The 20943-nt window shown below is 42.3% G+C and overlaps 1 pseudogene; it reads right to left on the bottom strand.

Moving 5' to 3' along the window:
* LOC102176809 lies at positions 2021-2481 on the bottom strand (annotated as a pseudogene).

Genomic DNA, 20943 nt, shown 5'->3' with positions numbered 1-20943 from the left:
ATTTTCCAGGCAAGAATACTGGTGTGGGTTGCCATTTCCTTCTTCAAGGGATCTTCCTGACCCAGGAATTGAACCCATGTCTCCTACATTGCAGGTGGATTCTTTACCACTAAGCCACCGAGGGAGCCCTGGACACTTTCCAAGGTGAAGCCTTATGGGATTAATGCCTTATAAAAGAGACCCCGGGGAGCAACCTCACCCCTTCCATCATGCAAGAATACAATGGGAAGTCAGCCATCTACAGCCTGGAAGAGGGCTCTCAGTAGAACCTGACCATGGCATCCTGATCTTGGACTTGCCAGCCTCCAGAACTATAAGATATAAATTTTTGTTGTTTATAAGCCACCTAGTCTGCGGAACTTTGTGATCATAGCCTAAACTGAGACAGGGACAGTGAAGAGAAAGGCAAGGACTTACAGGAGAGGCAAAATCACCTCCTGGATAGGAATGGGTGGAAAGTCTTAAATCCCATGGGCAGCAATCTGAAACCTCTACTGCAGCACTTTGATGTCCAACAGCTCCCCAGATTTAGCACCACATGTATTATTACAGTCTGTTTCATATTCCACAGCTGAAAGAAGCTGAGCCCTAATAGACCTAGATGGTTCTCAGGTGGAGAAGCTGGAGCCTCATCCTTCTTCCTCCCCTGATGGCCACTGATGTGTGCACCTCTCCTGGTCATCCTTGGTCTGGATGCTGAGATGCTGACTTGCCTTTGGCCATTTATCTTTGGTCTGTGATATTATTCACTCTTCCTGCAGTCTTATTCCCCCCTTTTCTCCCCTTGTTTCTATTAGTCTTGCTCAACCCATAACTGAGATTATCCCTGCTTATTCTAAGAAATGCGATAAAACAGCTCACGCAGACTTGGGTGCAAAGACTTTTCGGCAGAATGGTTTATCTCCATCTACTCTTAAGACTGAGGGATCCCTGGAGGACCAAGGGCTCCACAACACATTCAATCATCTGACCAGCTCTCTGTCCTTGCTTCCCAATCTTAGTTTGATGGACCAGACAGAATCCATGATGTGTGTCAACATGTGAGACCAATGTTAAGTCTGAAAATGCCAGCATAACAGTTTGTCTCCCAATTAGAAGCTAAGGGCAGGTAGCAGCCATTCAGAAACTCTGAAATGGCAAAGTTAGGGAATTGGGTTTTGAAAATGAGTCACCCAGTTTCTTTCCAAACATCTGCAGGTTGTTAGCCTGATTTATTTTGAATTAAAAAATCTTTTTGAGCTGGCTGACAGCTTATTTTAATTCCCAGCTGTTAAAATGTTTCAGCAATTGGAATTAGGGGCTGTGCCATTGCTTTTGATGTGGTGGGAAGCAGCTCAGCACTCAGGTACACCTGGGGGAACTGCCCCTTCTCATCATGGCCCTTCCTAGTTTTATTTCTTTCTGTTTGAAAGCTTGGCGCTTTGAGCTCTTTGTTTATGATCTATTTGCTTGGGTCTTATAGGACTGGTGGCCAAGGGAGTTTAGCTCATATCCAGGATGTGGTGGCTTTTATCCAGCACATCGTGCTTTGTGGCTGCCTTAGATTCTTTCTGGGACGAATTGGGGGAATAAACAAATATGCAAATAAGTTTATATTTAATTAATACTGCCTCCTCCTTTCCAAAAATATGCTGAAATGAATTTTCTACTCAAAGCTGAGGTTCCTAAAAATGTTTTCAAGATTTCTGTGCAGATGGTTGGCTTGGTGAGAGCCTTTGACTTGTTCCTCATTTTCCCCTGGTTGTGGGTGAGCACCTCTCTTTGCTGTAATTTTGGATAAGGGACACAGAGACTCTATCTCCTCTCTTCTGATCCAGCCCAGCACTCACAGAAACACAATCACCACCATCTTCTACTACCAACTCCAGCAAGAAGCCACTCCTTGTTACTTCTGACTCCCCTACTGTAACAGCCTATATCCCTCTTTGGGGCTAATTTCCCCCTTAAATTATGTCCACTAGCTACTGTCAGCTCTTCAGCTCCCCACTCCCTGCCTTTTTAACAGACAAAGGCCACACATTTATTTCTTCTTGGACACATCCACAGTGCTGCCACAGCATTCTGTGGTCCTGGTGTGTCAGCCTCAGACACGAGGTCCCCAGAAGCAGGAAGCCCTCTGTGGGCCCAAATCTTCTTTGGTTGCTCCAGGTCTTCACAGAGCTTGTTGTCTAGACTGTTGGCCAGGACTTGACTGTATTTTCTATCCTTCACGTCCTTCTGTCCATAAGAACCAGTCTGGCATCTCGTATTGCTGTAGATTCTACGTGGTGGTGATCACACGTCCCCCCCACACCCATTCTCTGTAAACTCTCCCGCCCTCATGGTGAGCTTGATGTCTGCTTTCCTCAACACCACATGAGCGCATCTGTGCTCCACGCCCTTCACTGGAGTGATGACAAGGGCAGTTTCCCATCGCCCATTGATGCTGGTCTTGAGGACTCACAAAACGTGCTATAACTTCTCAGGGATTACTAGAGACATGGTGGAGGCCCCAGTGGAGGACCTCTTCAGCTCCCCTCTATGCTTAGCTTTTTCACACTCATTGGGGTTCCATCCCATCACTCTGTTGAGACTGGACTCTCCAAGGTCACACATCACTTTCTAGTTGGTTCTCAGTCCTCTTGTGACTTGACTTCTTCGCTTGTTCCTTGACCTCTGTGTATCTGCATTAAGAGAAAATTTGAAACCCCAAAGTAGAATGATGAATTGGGACATTAAATATTAGGGTAGAGATTTAGGGTTTCATTCGGTAGGGATTGGGGACTCAATCATGTTTGTCATCTGTGTTTAACAAAGGAGTACATGAATTAACCCAAAGAGGAAAAATGAGTGGAAGATCTTCACTATAGCCTAGGTGGAGAAAAGCACTGAAGGTCCTCATGGGGAAAATGGTAAAGGGAATCGAATATAAAGCCAAGATGGAAGATACACTGAGGGAGTCTCATAGATGAGACATGGAGATTGGTAACATATGTGGAGAAAAAGCAGCAAGACAGCCATGCCCTTCTCTAATTTTGACCTTCATTTTTGACCTTCATGTTTTTGCTCATATTCTTGCTTTTTTGTTATGTCTGTTCTTATTTATCCCTGTTTGTTGAACTCCACACTTCTTATCAGGACTCTTTAAAATTTTTATGAAATCTTTGATCACCCCAGTTAGCATTATAGTTAATTTTTAAGAATCTTGTAATACTTAGTATATCTTTAACCTTTATCTCATTATTTTACACAGTCTCTTCAGTCTGATTCATGTGATTATCTCTCCCTACCTCTTATCTATCTATCTATCTGTTAACATCTATCTGTTAATATTTGGCTTCCCGGGTGGCACCTGTGGTAAAGAACTCGTCTGCCAATGCAGGATGTGTAAGAGATGCAAGTTCAGTCCCTGGGTCAGGAAGATCCTCTGGAGGAGGGCACTCCAGGATTCTCGCCTGGAGAATCCCATGGGCAGAGGAGCCTGGTGGGCTACAGTCCATAGGGTCGCAAAGAGTGGGACGTGACTGAAGTGACTTAGCATGCATCTATTAATATCTGCCTATTTGTGAATAAGAAGATATGGAAATAAGGAAAGTGGAAGGAGAATGTCGATAAGTATCAGGTTACATGGTCTCATGACCAAGGTGAAATTACAGACTCTATTTCATGAGTTTGACTTTTTTCTCTATTACAGTTTTGCTCTTTTTATTTCAAAATATTTTAACTTGTGATAAGATTTTACAGTTAGATTCTTAGGAGCTTTAGTTATAATAGAATGACCAGGAGGAACTTAGCCTTTGGTAAATATTAGTCACACTTTCCATGTCTCTCGATGAACTGGAAGAGGGTGCTGTTTCTTATTCTTGGAAATTTAAGAATTTTTTTTTGTTTGTTTATAACGTTAAGTTAAACAATTCTCCTGAGAATCTTTCTGAAGAATTTATCCTCATGTGACTGAATGCAACTTAACCAGGTTTCTAGAATTTTGTTGGTCATACCCAACAAAACGAAATTGCTTTTTTTCCACTGAGTTTTCTTTCTCTAAAGAACTTCCTGTTTTGATTCTTAAGAAAAATGTAATATTGAGTGTTTGAGTAATACATTAAGGCAAATGAATCTTCTCTTCTTCTACCCTTCTATTTTAAAAATGACTAAACTTTGAGAGTCATTTTAGAAGCCTGGGTAATGTTTCTAGTGAGATTCTCCCAGGTACAGTTGAACTGAGAACGAGTTACATAGATGTTTTCTAAATGAATCGTGTTCACACATAAGCACATTAAGATGTCTAGCTTTCTGCTCTTCCTCTTTCTCCGCATTAATGTATAATTTATTTGCCTGTTTTTAATGATGAGTAAACTGCTTTGCCTTTTCACGTTCTTTCACATATTACAAATATGGTTTCATACTCAGAATTTATAAGAAATGCAAATTTTTGTGACAAATGCCAACTGCAGTACCATCTTCAAAGATTCTGTTCAGGAGCTCTGGGATGGAGTCCCATTTTCTGCTTTTCTTCTTTCTTTCCTTCTTTGGCTGCACGGGTTTTAGCTGTGGTGCGCAGGCTCAGTGGTTGTGGTATGCCGGCTTAGTTGCCCCACAAAGTGGGGCAGTCTTCTAGACCAGGGATCGAACCGTGTCCTCTGCACTGGCAGACAGGTTCTTAACCACTGGACCACCAGGGAAGTCCCAAAGCCCTATTTTCAATATCCACCATCATCACCCCACCTTCCCTAGAGCATTTAGGTGTCTTTGGGGCTGTGCACCACACTTTGAGGAATACTAGAGAAACTAGAAAAGTGAATTTTGCCTTTCATTACATAATCTGTCCTCAGTTGCCTCAAGCCCCTCGGGTGTGTAGGTGTTAGTCACTTAGCCAAGTCTGACTCTTTGACCCCATGGGGTGTTGTCCGCCAGGCTCCTCTGTCAAAGGAATTTTCCAGGCAAGAATACTGGAGTGGGTTGCCATTTCTTTCTTTCTGCCATCTCTTTCTTCCTGATCCAGGGATCGAACCCAGGTCTCCTGCATTGCAGGCAGACTCCTTACCATCTAAGCCACCAGGGAAGCCCAGCCCCCCCAGGGAGCAACCAGTAGATTTAGGTTTGTAAGTTTCCTCTAACTCATTTCTTTGGAAGAGTTATAGGGTGTGTACCCTGCTACAGCTCAGTACATAAGAATGAAGAGGATGGATTCTCTTAAGGTGACCTCTCTTTATCACTTGTAACCTCTTATTTTTGGTTGTGGCCATTTTGTGTATCACAGGGAATCCTTAAATAACCTTTCTAAAAAAGTGCACTAAAAAGTAAATTAAAAGTAAAAGGCCTTTTAAATGGTGTTCAGGTATCAGATAAGGATTTGGACTTAATGGCCCTGAGATTCAATAATTCAATAAAATGTGCTTCTGTAATGTTACACTGGATGTTAAAATGACATATTAAGATACAGTAAAACTCCTTTCTCTGAGAGAATGTGCTACTAAAGTTGTGAGTTTACTTCTCATCTCTTTCCAGCCTTTTCTTTTCCCCTTTTGTTGGAAATACTTGCCTTTATCATTTGATGTATTATTGTTTTGGTGTTTGGTGTGTAAATATTACAACCACTATGAGTAACTGGACTGGCTATTGACATAGTTTGCCAATTGTTATAAATAAAGAAACCAAGATATATCAAAATGTCAGAACTGGTTAAAGACGATATCTCAGCTAGAATGAAGGGAAGTAGGTGTTTTATTTTTATGACACTGTCCCCAGTGTGTTAAACTCCTGTCATCATTTCATTCTTTTTTTAATTTTTATTCTTACTTGAGTCATATGAGGTAAGTATAATGATTCCAGTGTTACTGAGGAGAAAACAGAGACTCAGAGATGAACTTGCCTTGATCACACTGACCAAAGTGGCAGAGGTGAAATGTGGAGTGTGACTTGCCTGTCTCTGAACTCTCTGCTTTTTCTATTAGACTGTGCTGTTATGATCCCTCATTCAGTGAAGTGGATGCCAACAGAATCAAAATAGGTTTTGTTCTGCTTCTGATGCGGAACTGACACTTTCCTAAAGTTCCCAGCTGTTGCAGTGTAGCACAGGAAGATGAGCCTGGTGCTCTGTGATGACCAGGAGGGGTGGCACGGGGGCAGGGAGGGAGGCTCAAGAAGGAGGGGATATATGCATACATGTAGCTGAGTCACACAGTTGTATAGCAGAAACCAACACAAATAGTAGAGCAATTATATTCCAATAAAAAACAACAACAAAAATAAAGTTCCTAGCTATTGATTGATGAGTGGCAGGGCATAGCTTCTAAGGGGGCAGGTACAGAAAACTGGAGAGGTGGGAGAAATCAAGACAGATCAGAAAGAGCTGCTTGAAGGGTTTCAAACTCTCCGCCAACCCCTGGCTCCTGGGATGGTTTGACTTTGCTGCTCTTTCCTTACCTCCTTCTTTTCAAGACTTAACTCACCTTAACTCAAACCCTTCCTGCTGGTGGGTATCCCATTCACAAGGGAGCAGATACCAGATGGGGGAAACTGAAGAGACAGTTGTTCGGTGATTGTTCTCATGAGTTATAGACTCATGGTTGGAGGACTCTGATTTGAAAGCTTGGCTTCAAACCCATTGACAAAATAGCATGATTTAAGTGGTGAGTTGGAGATGGGGGTGGGAGTGGCCTAATTTGTTGACTAATTTGTTCTTTAAATTTACCTAATGGGTTGCAAGGAGGGGAAGTATCTGCTGGGGACACATGATGGGTTCTCCTAGGAAACTGACTTCACCAGCTAATTCTTTAGAAAGTGGTTTCAGAAAGGAGACAAGCGGCATCAATCTACTGACAAAGGGAACAGGCTCTGTGTCTGGGGCTGGGTCAATGACCCGAGAGGCATTCCTGTCGCGATACAACTTAGACATTTGATCAGGGGGCAATCGCTCACGCTGAATGATTTTCAAAGCTGTTCCAGGGCATTTTTCAAGCATTTAAACTTTGGGTCCTCTTTCCCACGGTGTGAAGGCCAAGAGAAGGGATCCTAAGCTCTCTTCCCTAGCCCCTATGATGGGAATTCAGGGGGAAAAGGTCACCCATTCTTGTCTCACAAAAGAGAACTTATCCATCCATTGTCAGGCAAAGGAGTTTCAGGTCCTGCAAATAGGGGAACTGCTGAGACCTTGTTAGCAACACCCAGCTCCACCCCAAGCTGGTGCTTCAGGGCAAGTGATGGTGGCCACGGGTCTTGTCCTACTTCAGGTGGAAAGGGGGGTTCATTCTGCTTTCTTCTGACATCTTTCTTTTCCTTTCCATGCCAGTAAAAACATGCGCTCCCAACCACCACCTTGTTTACTTTGTCCTGGGGAGAACTTCTGGAGAGAGCATGAGAGAAATGAAGAAAAGGGCAAAATGGCTGTAGTGGTTTTCAGATCTCTCTGATCCCTTTTCTCACTTGAGAATATTTCATATCACAGGATTTTCCTTCTTCTCTTCTGTACTGGTGGTACACCCAAGATCTTCATATCCTTTCAATCACAGATTAAAGATGCAGAATAGGGGAATAAGAAGAGAAAATTGTATTTTAAAATTTTGTTCCATTTATATTCAGTTCAATTCAGTCACTTAGTCGTATCTGACTCTTTGCGACCCTATGGACTGCAGCATGCCAGGCGTCCCTGTCCATCACTAACTCCCTAAGTTTACTCAAACTCATGTCCATCGAGTCAGTGATGCCATCCAACCATCTCATCCTCTGTCGTCCCCTCTTCCTTCTGCCTTCGGTCTTTCCCAGCATCAGGGTCTTTTCGAATGAGTCAATTCTTTGCATCAGGTGGCCAAAGTATTGGAGTTTCAGCTTAAAACTCTTTGAGGTTCTCACCCTGATTATAACAGCAGGGGCCATGAGGCCATTCTGCTGTGAATTCATTTCCAGTCCAGCCAACTAGGTCAACACTCATATGAATTAATAGGTCCTGCTAGACCTTTGCTTCCCCGTCCTTGCCTTACCGAGCACAGCACTGGGCTTCAGTGACTGCAGGCATGAGCGATATATCCACTCCCACCCTTCACCCAAAACACGTGCTGAACTTAGTGCGCGTGAGAAACAAGCTGTTTCTCCAGCACTGGCTGTCAGAGCCAATCTAGTGGCATTCCTCCACAGGGCGGGAGGGGACCTGAAGTCATTTCTCTGCCCCAGTGAAGGGATCTTCCTACCTTCCTTCCCCACATCTATTCACTCTTCTCAATGTGTACTATGCTTGGATCCAGCCTCCTGGGGGGGGGGGGGTGAAATACGGCTTCATTTGGGAACAGCTGTGCTTTGCTCATGAAATGGAAGTGCTGGAATCACAAGTCGAAGGTGTGATGATGTCCGCATTTCTTACAACTTAGGAGAGGGCACATCCTAGGAGAGGAAGTTAGGTTAGAGTAAGACGAGTGAATAAAATTGTTTTAAGCCTGTAAAGACATTAAAAACTTTAATTGCTCTTAGTTTGGGGCTATGATGTCCTTTCCCCTGGGTAAACCCGCAGGCAATGTTGGAGGAAATCAGAACTGGGGGGGCATTCGCGTAGGAGCTGTACCGTCTGTCAGCATTGCCATTTCACATTGTGTCTCCCAAGGCAAACCTTCCTCACCTCTCATACTTGTGAATTGTCCTGGTGCCTGAGGAGAAGATGCTGCCTGGATTCAGGGTTTACTGTACAACAGATGGACAGCTGGGCTGGTGTTCACATCTGAGGTGGAGCAGGGAAAGAAAAGTGCCTCGTGTCTCGCAGTTACTCAGTAATTAATTCATGAATATAATTAATAACTTCAATGTCAGAAATAGATATGATAATGATAGAAATAGATAATGATTGAGTTAGCCATAATTAATAAATTAGATATATAATAAATAATATAGTGGATTCAAATGTTAGTCCCTCAGGCATGTCCAACTCTTTGGGACTCCATGGACCATTGCCTACCAGCCTCCTCTGTCCATGGAATTCCCAGGCAAGTAGGTTGCCATTCCCTTCTCCAGGGGATCTTCCTAACTTGGGGATCGAACCCAGGTCTCCTGCACTGTAGGCAATTCTTTACTGTCTGAGCCACCAGGGAAGCCCACATAATAAATATTTTAATTAATTAATGAGTATATGAAAGACATTTTTTGATAAATTTTGTTTGACAGTTTATTACCCCAGAATCATTGAAAATGTGCTAATTTTTGAGGTTCATGGTTGTTCCCTCCTTCCTAAAGTTCTACTCAGGCATCAAGTGTGAGATGTGGCAATTACTGTATACAACTTGAAGGAAGGACTGGTGAGCAGTGTTTTGGTTCCTACCTATTACTTCAATGTAAGCCAAATTCCTCTAAGTTTTAATTTTTAAAAGATAGGAGATTTCTTATTTCCTGTGCTGCTGGAATAACCCAAACCAATGGAACCCTTGGGGGAAACAAAGCAACTACAGCTCAAGAGAATCCACTTGCATGAGAGCCTTCAGATGGTGGTTTAGGTTTAACAAGTGAGTGGAAGCATCTTTAAGACAGCATATTGTTTGGAATGAGCATCTGGTTTGGTCATGAGATGCGTCTTTAGCCCTTGGATGAGGTCCATGACCCATGTCAACATCAGGGATGAAATCCTAAGTTGATGTTGTGACTTTTGAGAGCTCTTAGCTTTTGAAGTGTGGTGTTGGAGAAGACTCTTGCGAGTCCCTTGGACTGCAAGGAGATCCAACCAGTCCATTCTGAAGGAGATCAGCCCTGGGGGATTTCTTTGGAAGGAATGATGCTGAAGCTGAAACTCCAGTACTTTGGCCACCTCATGCGAAGTGTTGACTCACTGGAAAAGTCTCTGATGCTGGGAGGGATTGGGGGCAGGAAGAGAAGGGGATGACCGAGGATGAGATGGCTGGATGGCATTGCTGACTTGATGGACGTGAGTCTGAGTGAACTCCAGGAGTTGGTGATGGTCAGGGAGGCCTGGTGTGCTGTGATTCACGGGGTCGCAGAGTCGGAAACGACTGAGCGACTGAACTAACTGAACTGATGTTATAGTAATTTCTGAATGCTTTAATAAAGTAGAAAAAAAAGATTAGAAAGAAACAAAACTAAAGATTCTTTTTCTGAGTAATGAGACTCTTGAAAGAAAGGCTAGCTTATTTTAGAATTGTTTCTCTCTGCATCCCCCACTTCCTGCAGGGGAGGGGAGCTCTTCAATCTGGGTAGCAGGTTGGCATCTCTCATTTGACCCTAGTCTCCTCCTGTGCGTATGAGATGTTGAACAAACTACCGGAGAGTCTCACTTGAAGGATGAGCCGCAGATATCAGCATCGATTGCATAGTAATGAGAGCTAGCATATGACTCCCACATCCTTGAATTTCCTCTTTCTCTTGCTAGTGGACATGACAGCCCAGGATAAGGTGACTGGGAGATCACGGGGCAAATATGACACAAGGCAGAGGCTGTCTTGAGCCTGCCAGCTGGGACAGGAGCTGTCTGTCACAGAATGGACAGGCATTGGGACCACCATAGAATTCTATGGACCAGTTTTGACTTCTCCAGATGCAAAGAGAGGAGCCGTGATTACCTTGTGTACATTTTGATAACATCCCCTGGGCCAGAGATACGGGGAACTCACAAGAGATAAACTCTGCTTTTGCTCCAGTGTTGTCCCCTTTATCTGCAACATGGGGGTGTTGAGTGATACCACAGGCAGCTGGAAGGGCTCATTTATTTGACCTAATTATTCCCACTGTAGACCTGACTCATCATAATGGGCTCTTCTTCAAAGGAAATGAGAGCCAGATTGTCTCCTTGGCAGCAATGGAAAACAAATGCTATCCACAGAATGGCTGTTAGATTGAAAAAAGGTGCAACTCACTTTTGGGGCCAGGCGATATTTCATGATGTTACCAAGAATAGAGGGCTGGAAAGAGAGCAGTGTCAACTTCTGACATTCTAGCTTTCTAAAAATGTTCTTAATAAAATTAACTTGCCCTAGGATGCCATGGACAAAAGTAACCACATACTCAGAATCAAGAGAAAGATGGAAACCTTGGTTGGAGTGTTTTTATTAATAATTGGCTCACTCCTTATGGCTATACTGGGGGACTTTTCACATGGGGACCTTATTATTTCTTAGTCCTCTTAGATGCTCTATAGAAGAATTGAAATTGTTTCTTTTTTAAGGGATGGGAAAATGGAGAAAGAGAATTGAAATGACTCTCCTATTACCATTAGGCAAATCAAACACAGAATAGGAGCAGCTTGCTACATTCCCTCTCTGAAGCCTTGGAATGAACCACATTAGCTCAGTGATGCATTTCTGAATGTTGAAGCTTCATCTTAAATAATCATAATTTGTCCATATTGAAATGCAGGTGTGCTGAAAAGAATCATTTCAATGTTCCCTGGTTCCACTTTTTTGTTTCATATCCTGGTTGAGAATGTCACAACTCTAAGAATTTGGGAAAGATATGAGCTTGGCTGGTCCCTGTGGCATAGTCTGGCCCTCGGCCTTTTGTTTAGTAATTCCTGAAGCACTGGACTGTGAAGATGCCCTGTTGACAACACAGTTCAAAAGTCAGCCCGTTGTTGATGGAGTGGAACCTCCCAGAACACAGTGTTTGATCTCTGCCTGGTTCCTGCTTGGGAGGAGGAGAAGGAATCCCACAAGCTATTTGTAAAGAGGATCCTGTTGTTCCATCATGTCCTCTGACACCATAGCAATCGGTGCATACAGTCGCAGTTGGCATTCTGACACGTGCATGATGTTTTCATCTCTTTCCTGGAGTTGAGGCCAAAGCCTGAGGTTCCTTTTGACACAACTCTGAAAAAAAGCTCTGCTCTCTTGCACTTTGCAATAACATACCAGCTCTGTGGTGTGGCCAGTGTTTACTTAATTGGTGGGAGGACTCTTTAGTATCAAAAGGAAAACATTTCTTTTGCATTCCACATAGGTAAGATGTGGTTTGCTGTTCTACAGGGGTGAGATTTGGGGTGGGGAGGGGGTGGAAAAAAGAAAAACAATCTCGTGTTTTTTTCCTTAGGGCTAAAGTGATGGGTAGGGGAGAGGATGGACAAGAAAGCAAATCAAGCAATGGGGAGAGATGAAAGATCAGCAGACATTGTTTGAAAGAGTCAGAGCTATGACTGAGCATATGCTGGCTTTGCAGTTAGTTCCAAAAATAGATGATTAGTAGTGAGAAGCAACTGGTTTCTGATGCTTATCAGAGGGTCATTTAATATCATTTCCAACTGTTGGGGTAAGATACAGTGTAGGCTATATATCTGAAAGAAAGTGATGACTAGCATCATAGTGGATTAGATTTCACAGAGCTCTTTGCTGGCCAGACAAAGCTGTGAGCTAAGTAAGTAGAATTTGCCAGGGGATAAAAGGGGCTGGTACCTTTCAGATATTCTATATTTTAATTAGTGCTAATCTACCAGCAATGGAATGGTCATTATGAAATTAGAGCCAGTGAGTGCAGTGTGGGTAGACAGAGGGGACACACTACAGACCCACTGGGTGAAGGGGTGGGTCCTATTGGGGGAATTAGTGCTCTGCCTTCTCCAGAGACCCTTGGGTGGGTGACTGTCAAAGCAGTGATTTCCCGAACATCTAATATTACCTGGAAAAGTGAAGAGGCTGAAGGTGCCCTGTTTTCTGGGTAAGAACGACCTTGCTCTAGGTCATGTAAATGTAAATGTTTATACATTTCTACATGTTGGATTTATTTTGACTGTAGTCATTCATGAAGGATGTCTTAGTTTGTCAGTTTCCTCCAAATAGACTCTGCCAAGGACTTTTCCTAGGCTCTGCTTACTTATTACAGGAATCAAGAGTCCCAGCAGGATAGAAGCATATGGATGGCTGAGAACAGCACTGGAGGTGAGAGTATGCTAACCAGAGACCTCAAGACATAATAAATGTACCAGTTTGATTCCTTTTCTGGATGCACAGCATGCCTTCACTTCGAAAACAAACAAAAAAAAAAGGTAGGGTCTTCAGTGGTGGTCCAGTGGTTAAGACTCCATGCTGCCAATGCTGCTAGGTTCGATCCCTGGTCAGGGAAGTAAGATCCCACATGATCAAAATATTTTTTTAAAAAATGGAGGGCAATATGAGAGTTTCTTGAAATGCTCACAAGTCCTTGAAATAGACAGCAGGGGTTTTCAGGGATCTGTGTAGACTGGACATGCTTCAAATGGAAGGTTGATGACTGAATTGTAGTCCCTAGGGCTAACATTCTATTTTATAGATTCTTCTATGCAGCTCTCAAGTTCAAGTTGAGCTCTGAGCAGCTGTTAGGCCTTTGATGCTCATCTCCCCAGAGCCCAATCTTTCAGTTGACTGCTGATTGCAGAGCTGTGTACGTCCACTCTGGGAGTGATACAGGAGGTCATAGCTCTGGTCTCTTCCTTTGGCACACATGCAAAACCCTAGTTGCTGAGGGTGAACACGTGTAGGGTGACAGATTGATTTGTTCCTTTTAAATATATATTTTTCATTTCAGATGGTGTGAAACAATTATGTGCAATTATTAGTACATTTTATAAACACTTACGGGCATCTGTGTCAGGCTGAGATCCCGAGTTAGATAAGACACAGACCAACCATAAAGGAATTTATATTTAGTTTCCATTTCGCTCGGCTCAGTAGAGTTGGCATGTAAAGTACAGCAGAATTCTAATTTACCTTCTGATCTCTGTCATCTAGTGTAGAGCCTGGTCCAAAGTGGGTATTCAACACTTATTGAAATGATGTGCCAAGAGAAACTTGCATTGACAGTTCTTTCCTTTTCTCTCACCTCACATATATCAACTGACTGACTGCCTCCCCTCCAAATACCAGAAGAGCTTTCCCTGTAGCAAGCTTATTTCCCATTGGCTTCTTACAAGCTGTGAAGAGAAACAAACTTTCCCCCTTCCTGGTGATGGTTACTTCCCAAAAGTATGTGTTATGACCCACAGAGACAGGCATTTTTTTAAAAAAAGTATTTACTTTTAATTGAAGGATAACTGCTTTACAATGTTGTATTGATTTCTGCCATACATCAACATGAATCAGGCATAGGTGCACATACGTGCCCTCCTTCTTGAACCTCTGGCCCACCTCCCAGCCCTTCCCACCACTCGATGTTGTTACAGAGCCCTGATTTGAGTTCCCTGAGTCATACAGCAAATTCCCATTGGCTCTCTATTTTACATATGGTAATGTATATGCTTCCATGCTATTCTCTCCATCCATCCCACCCTCTCCTTCTTTCCCACTCCCGTGTCCATAAGTCTTCCTTCTATGTCTGCATCTCCATTGCTGCCCAAGGTAGGCATTTTTATGTCCTTTCATTCACTGCTGTATTCCAGTTCCAAAGATGTTTGGGATGTAGTAATTATATGTTGAATTACTTGTAACTATTTGAAAGAACATGAAAATTGAGCTCAGAAGAACCAAAGGTCTTACCTATCAGACAGGTTAAGTTAAGCTGTGCTGCAGTAACAGACAAATCTGGAAATCTCAGTGGCTGAACATGTATAGGTTTATTTCTCTTTTCCACAAAGTTGGCTGTGGGTCTTGCAACTTTCCAGATCAGTTCCTTTCCAAGTGGAACACAATGATACAATGTGGCTGCATTCTGTAGCTATCTGATGGTTGTGGCTCTAGGGGAAGAGAGGGTGGAAGGGTTGTACATTGACTTGTGTTTGCCTGGAAATGATGCATATCACCTCTGTTCAGTCTTTTGATTCCATGGCTGGGAAATGTGGGTGAGCCCTTGAATATTTGGTGAGCATGCTGCTCTGGATATGTCATGTCGGTGCTTGCTAAATGATGCTGTACTACCCGAGGAAAGTGACTGTTGGCATCCCTCCCTCACTCTGACCTCTTCAGTGCCTGCTGGTCAATTTCCAAATGCCAACATCTGCATTTCTTTGTTTGAAGTCTATCTTGGGATGCTGAAGTTTTGCACTAGCCTCCTGCTTTGCTTAGCATAGGAGGCTGTCAGTGCTAGGAAACTATCTTAGGTTAGGCTGAGCTTCAAAGTTGAATAAGACATATAGCAACTATCAGGGAGTTTGTACTGTTTAAAATTCTGTCTCCTCCTCTGGACTAAGCTTGTCCAAGGCAGCATCCACTCAATCAGTAACTGATGGGAGTTGGTATATAAATGCCTTGGATCCTTCCCTACTCAGGTGACATAACCCTGAGATTCATTTTCTACCTTAACTCTTAGAGACATCAGCAGGATTAAGCTCCATTTATCCAGTGGTGTTTGGTTTGATAACAAACTTATTATTGGCTGTCTATTCTTCCTTTCGTCATCTTACTTCCCCATACCCTTGGCAGTTTTTCTTGGGATTCCCTCTCCAACAAGTGGTTTGCACTTGAATTCATGTCTTAGGATGTTCAAAAGAGGGAGCTCCAGACTAAAATGGAAAGTTATTACAATAGTTCTCTTTCTATGTGTGTATGCAGCGGAGGGGAGGGGTAGTGGAGGAGGGGAGAGCATCCTACAGATTTGGGAGAGAGCATAATAGAGATCTCTTCTACTACCTCCATTTGTAGAACTGTGTAAGTCATAAAAATGAAAAGAACACAAGTGAGGGGAGAGGAGAGTCCTTGAGATGCCAGAAAGGCTTTCTCCTGCACCATGTTGTTAAAGACCTAAAGCCTGGATCTTATTATGAAAATATTGTCTCCCTGAAGTCCCAAAGGCTTTCTATGGTGGGTCCACTCCTGGGTAGTCAGTGTGAAATCTGGAATGACTGGAGCATCACATTTCTAAGCACCTTGGTGAGATTCCAGAAGTGTATTTGGACAGGTAGTCAAGGAGTCATAGCCCCTCATTGCTGCAACATAGAGTGCAGGCCGAGTCAAGTCCTGAAGTGGTAACGCTGGTCCTTGAGAGTTCTTTACCTTTCCTTTTAATGTTCTACTCCTTTTTGGTGATCTTCTATGCCCCAGGGTCAAATTATGCTCAAGTGATCTTATAACTTATCATCAGGGCATTTCCCATATACTAATGAGAAAACTAAGAATTCACATAAGCACACCAAAGTCACTCAGCTGGTGCTGCCAGGGTTTGAAGTGGTGCTTTCTTACTGCACCACCCCTGTCTGCTGATTCTGGCAGGGACTTCATGGCAGAGAGGAAGGGACTGGGGCTTTGGCATGGGAGTCAGAGCATAGGGGACAGTCTCAAGTGTGGTGCTTATGTGTCAAGGAACATTGACAAGTCCTTTGGCTTCTATGGGGCCAGTACCATTATCTCTAAAGGAGAAGTTTAGGACTGGATAAAAATAACAATAATAACAGTAACAGCCACACTTTGCTATATACTGAGTGACTCTGCTGAGTGGCTTAAGACTGTTAAGAATGTGGACTCTGGAGCCAGAAGCCCTCAGATCAAATCTCAACTCCATCACTTACTAGCATAAGTCACTCATAAATTTTCTTAACAACCTGGTGACAGAACGATTGCCATACAATAAACTGTATGTATTTAATATGTATAATTTTAAGTTTTTTTTTAAGGTTTAACAATTAATAACTTGAAGTTTAATGGTTTTACTTTTAAAAATTTTGTTATATATATTCTTTTCAGATTCTTTTCCATTATAAGTTGTTACAAGATATTGAATATTGTTCCCTTTGCTATGCAGTAAGTCCTTGTTTTTTAATCTATTTTATATAAGTGAAAGTGAAAGTCTCTCAGTCATGTCTGACTCTTTGTCAACCCATGGACCTGTAGCCAGCCCAGCAGGCTCCTCCATCCATGGAATTCTACTGGCAAGAATACTGGAGTAGGCAGCCATTTCTTTCTCCAAGGAATCTTTCCAACCCAGGGATCGAACTCAGGTCTCCCCCACTGCAGGCAGATTCTTTACCTTCTCAGCCACAAGGGAAACCAAAAAGCAGGAATGAGTAAGAGGTCCCAGAGAAGATTGAACTCACAACCCCTAGTTTACAAGACCAACACTCTAATCACTGAGCTATGGAGCCTGCTTGCTCCATAGCAGTGTGTAATTTTTAAGTTTTGATGTGTGTATATACCCATGAAGGCAAGAAACTATTACTACAATTGAGATAATATACCTGTATACTCCCCACCCCCAAATCCTGCCTTTCCTAATCATCTCCTTACCACTCCTCCCTGGACCCTGTCCTCTGCCCTACTCCATAAGCAACCATTGTTGTTTCTGTCCCTATAGATTAGTTTGCATTTTCTAGAGATTTATACAGATGAAATCATGCAGTAGGTACTCTTTTTGGTTTGACTTCTTTCTCTCTGCATGATTCTTCTGAGGTTCATTCTGTGTTGTATCAATGTTGCATGAGTGCTCAGCTGTGTTCAACTCTTTGAAATTCCATGGACTGTTAGCCCAACAGGCTCCTCTATCCATGGAATTTTTCAGGCAAGAATACTGGAGTGGGTTACTGTTTCCTTCTCCAGGGGATCTTCCTGACCCAGGAATTGAACCCAAGTCTCTTACATCTCCCATACTGGCAGGCAGATTCTTTACCACTGAATCTCCTGGGAAGCCCATGTGTTGTATCAATAGTTCATATCTTTTTATTCCTTGTTATTGATGAGTTGTCCCTTGTCAAGCAGTTGTCCCTTGTTGTATGGCTATATCTTAGCTTGCTTATCTATTCACTTGTTGATATATATTTATGTTGTTTTTGACTTTTTGGCTCTTGCAAATAAAGCTGTTATGACCATACATGTATAATTCTTTGCATGGATATATGTCTTTTTTTCTCTTGGGTAAATATCCAGGAGTAGAATGGTTGGATATTACGGTAGGTGTATGTTTAACATTTTAAGAAACTGCCAAATTATTTTCTGAACTATTTTTACATTCTAAATTCTAATGAGTAGTGTGTGAGAGTTCTAACTCTTCCACATCTTCTTCAACACTTGGTATGGTCAATATTTTTAATTATAGACATTCTAGTAGGTGTGTGATCAGAGAAGGCGATGGCAGCCCACTCCAGTACTCTTGCCTGGAAAATCCCATGGATGGAGGGGCCTGGTAGGCTGCAGTCCATGGGGTTGCTAGGAGTTGGACACGACTGAATGACTTCACTTTCACTTTTCACTTTCACGCATTGGAGAAGAAAATGGCAACCCACTCCAGTGTCCTTGCCTGGAGAATCCCAGGGACGGGGGAGCCTGGTGGGCTGCCGTCTATGAGGTCGCACAGAGTCAGACATGACTGAAGCGACTTAGCAGCAGCAGCAGCAGTAGGTGTATGATAATATCTAATTAATTAATTTTTTGCTCATGACTAATGAGGATGAGCATCTTTTCATGTGCATATTTGCCATCATATATCTTCTTGTATAAAGTACCTATTAAAAACTTTTTTTTTTCAAAATTTTTTTTCTAATGTCCCCAATAACTAGCTGCTTATCAGATTTATGGTTGTATATATTTTCTCCATTTCTGTGGTTTATCTTTTAATTCTTTATCAGTGTGTTCCATAGAGAATAACGTTTAAAGTTTTGATGAAATTGGATTTATCAATTTACTTTCAGGTGCAATCCAAAGTCAGGTTTTCTCTTATGTTTTCTTATAGAAGTTGTAGAGTTTTAGGTTTATCCTTCAGTGTATGACTCATTTTGAATCACTTTTTGTATGTGGTATGGATCAAAGTTCAATTCTTTACCATATAAACTGTCAACTGTTTCAGAACCATTTGCTGAAAAGACTATTTTTTCTCCATTAAAAAGTGCTTTTGCACTTTTGTCAAAAAGCAGTTGTCCACATATTGATGGGTTCGTTTCTGGACTATTTTGTTGATTTTAAATTTATGTTTATATCAATATCACATTGTTTTATAGGTTTACAATGAGTCTGGAACTAAGGTAGTATTAGTCCTCCCACTTTGTTCTATTTTGAAGTCATTTTAGCTTTTCTAGGCCCTTAGTATTGCTGTATGCATTTTAGAGTCAGCCTGACATTTTGCAAAAAAGCCTACTTTTTTTGCAGGCTTTACCTGTAAAAATGTTGTTGATTCAATACATCAGTTTCAGGAGAATTGACATCTTAGCAATAGTGAGACTTCTGACCCACGTTCATGCAAACTGGGACACAGTGAATAATTATGCTGGGACAGCCAACATCACTAAGGCTGTTCTGGGCAGCCTGGGAAATTTTGGTCACCCTAGTTCGTGCCCTCTTATCACCCCGTCTAATGACATCTCACTGGTGGCATGGTTCCCAGAACTCTCGTCTACTCCCGTCAACTTCAAAATTTATTATGCTTCCAGTAGTATTAAGTACATTGCTGGCACAACTATATCAATAAATAAAGCCCTAAAATCTCAGTATCCCATTGACCATTTTTCCTGCTTGACAGGAGTGACAATGGGCTAGCTTGATAAATCAATCTCTAGTAAGAATTACGTAGCAAATATATTATCCTATTAACTTACTCATTCTCATCACTTATGATTGTATCCAGCTCACATATTCTTTAAATTTGAGGACGAATTTTAAAGACAGGTTAGAAAGAAAGAGTTTTATTTCTTAAAAAAAAACAAACTTTTATTTTGTATTAGGGTATAGTCAGTTGACAAACAATGCTGTGATAGTTTCAAGTGGCCAGCAATGGGACTCAGTCCCACAGACACATGTATCCACTTTCCCTCAAATTCCTCTCCCATCCAGACTGCCATATAACATTGAGCAGAGTTCCCTGTGCTATACAGTATGTCCTTGTTGGCTATCCATTTAAAATATAGCCAAATGTACATGTCCATCCCCCAATTCCCTAACTATTCCTTCTCCCAGTCCTTCCCCCTGGCAACCATAAGCTCATTCTCAAAGTCTGGGAGTCTGTTTCTGTTTTGTAAGTAAGCTTATTTGTGTCATTTCTTTTTAGAGTCCACATATAAGGGATGTCATACAATATTTCTCTTTCTCTTGAAGGAGAAAGTGTTTTAAAGGAAGGAAAGTGTTTTAAATATCTTTTAAATGCCCCTACCACTGAATTCAGTTAAATAACAGATGTAAAACGCCCAGTACTGTTTCTGGTTCCTTCAAAGCTCTCTGTAAATCCATCTCCCTTGGAGCATATCAGAGCCCAGGAGAGTCCCTGCATCCGGTCAGGAAGGGCTTTCCTTAGGAGGAGTGGAGGATGTGAACCCCGGTTCTCCTATAGTCTTTTGGGTGGATCAAAAGCAAAGCTCATCTGAAGCTGGCAAAAGAAAAATATATCATAGTAAAAAATCTGGATGAGCTCTTCTTGGCGTCTGTGCCAGCGATCTTGCAAGACACTTGAGGACATGACCTTTATGGCTCTCTGCAATCATACACTCAAGGGTCAGGGCTTGGGTGGAGTAAGGAAGAAGATGGTTACTTTGAAGCCCGAAGCTATTATTGTGAGCAGGAAGTGAAGTATCAAGGATGTTATTCCAGAATTTTCTTTCTTCTTAATTCTGTTTCATCGTGGCTTGCTGTGCTATGCTTCTTCTCTGGAAGGGTCTGAGTCCATTCAGGTGGTCAAGATGATTAGCTCAGCTGGTTAGGCTGCAGGGCTAAGGAAATCAAGGTCATCGGTTTAGTTTCCATATGAGCCAATTAGCTCTGCACATGAAGAAATCTGTCCAAGTCCTCAGATTGCCTCACTGACTCTCACCAGCTGGCTTGAAAATCAGTGCTGTGCACGAATGGCTGAACAACAGGCCTATCCCCAGTACTGGAGAATTCTCCTTAGAGGAGGCTCTCCAGACGTTAGAAACCACTCATTAGATTCTGGAACTGTTCATGAATCTGGCAGCACTTCACTTCAATGCCTGGTGTTTATCTTGAAGTAATTTATGAGTGGTTGAGGATTTTGCATTGTTATAAAAATTGATTGTTGATCGTGTACCAGCCTACTTGATAAATGATTCCTTGCTTCAGTATGCTGGAATGCAGAATCAACTGGATGAGACTGGAGGAGCGAGGCCACAGCCAGCAAGTTGGGGCTTCAGAGGTTGAGTTATTCATTTAA

Source organism: Capra hircus, chromosome 16 (assembly GCF_001704415.2).
Source record: "Capra hircus breed San Clemente chromosome 16, ASM170441v1, whole genome shotgun sequence".
NCBI classification, from domain to species: Eukaryota; Metazoa; Chordata; class Mammalia; order Artiodactyla; family Bovidae; genus Capra; species Capra hircus.
Note: the sequence above shows the minus strand (reverse complement) of the source record. Positions and strands in the feature narration are given on the sequence as shown.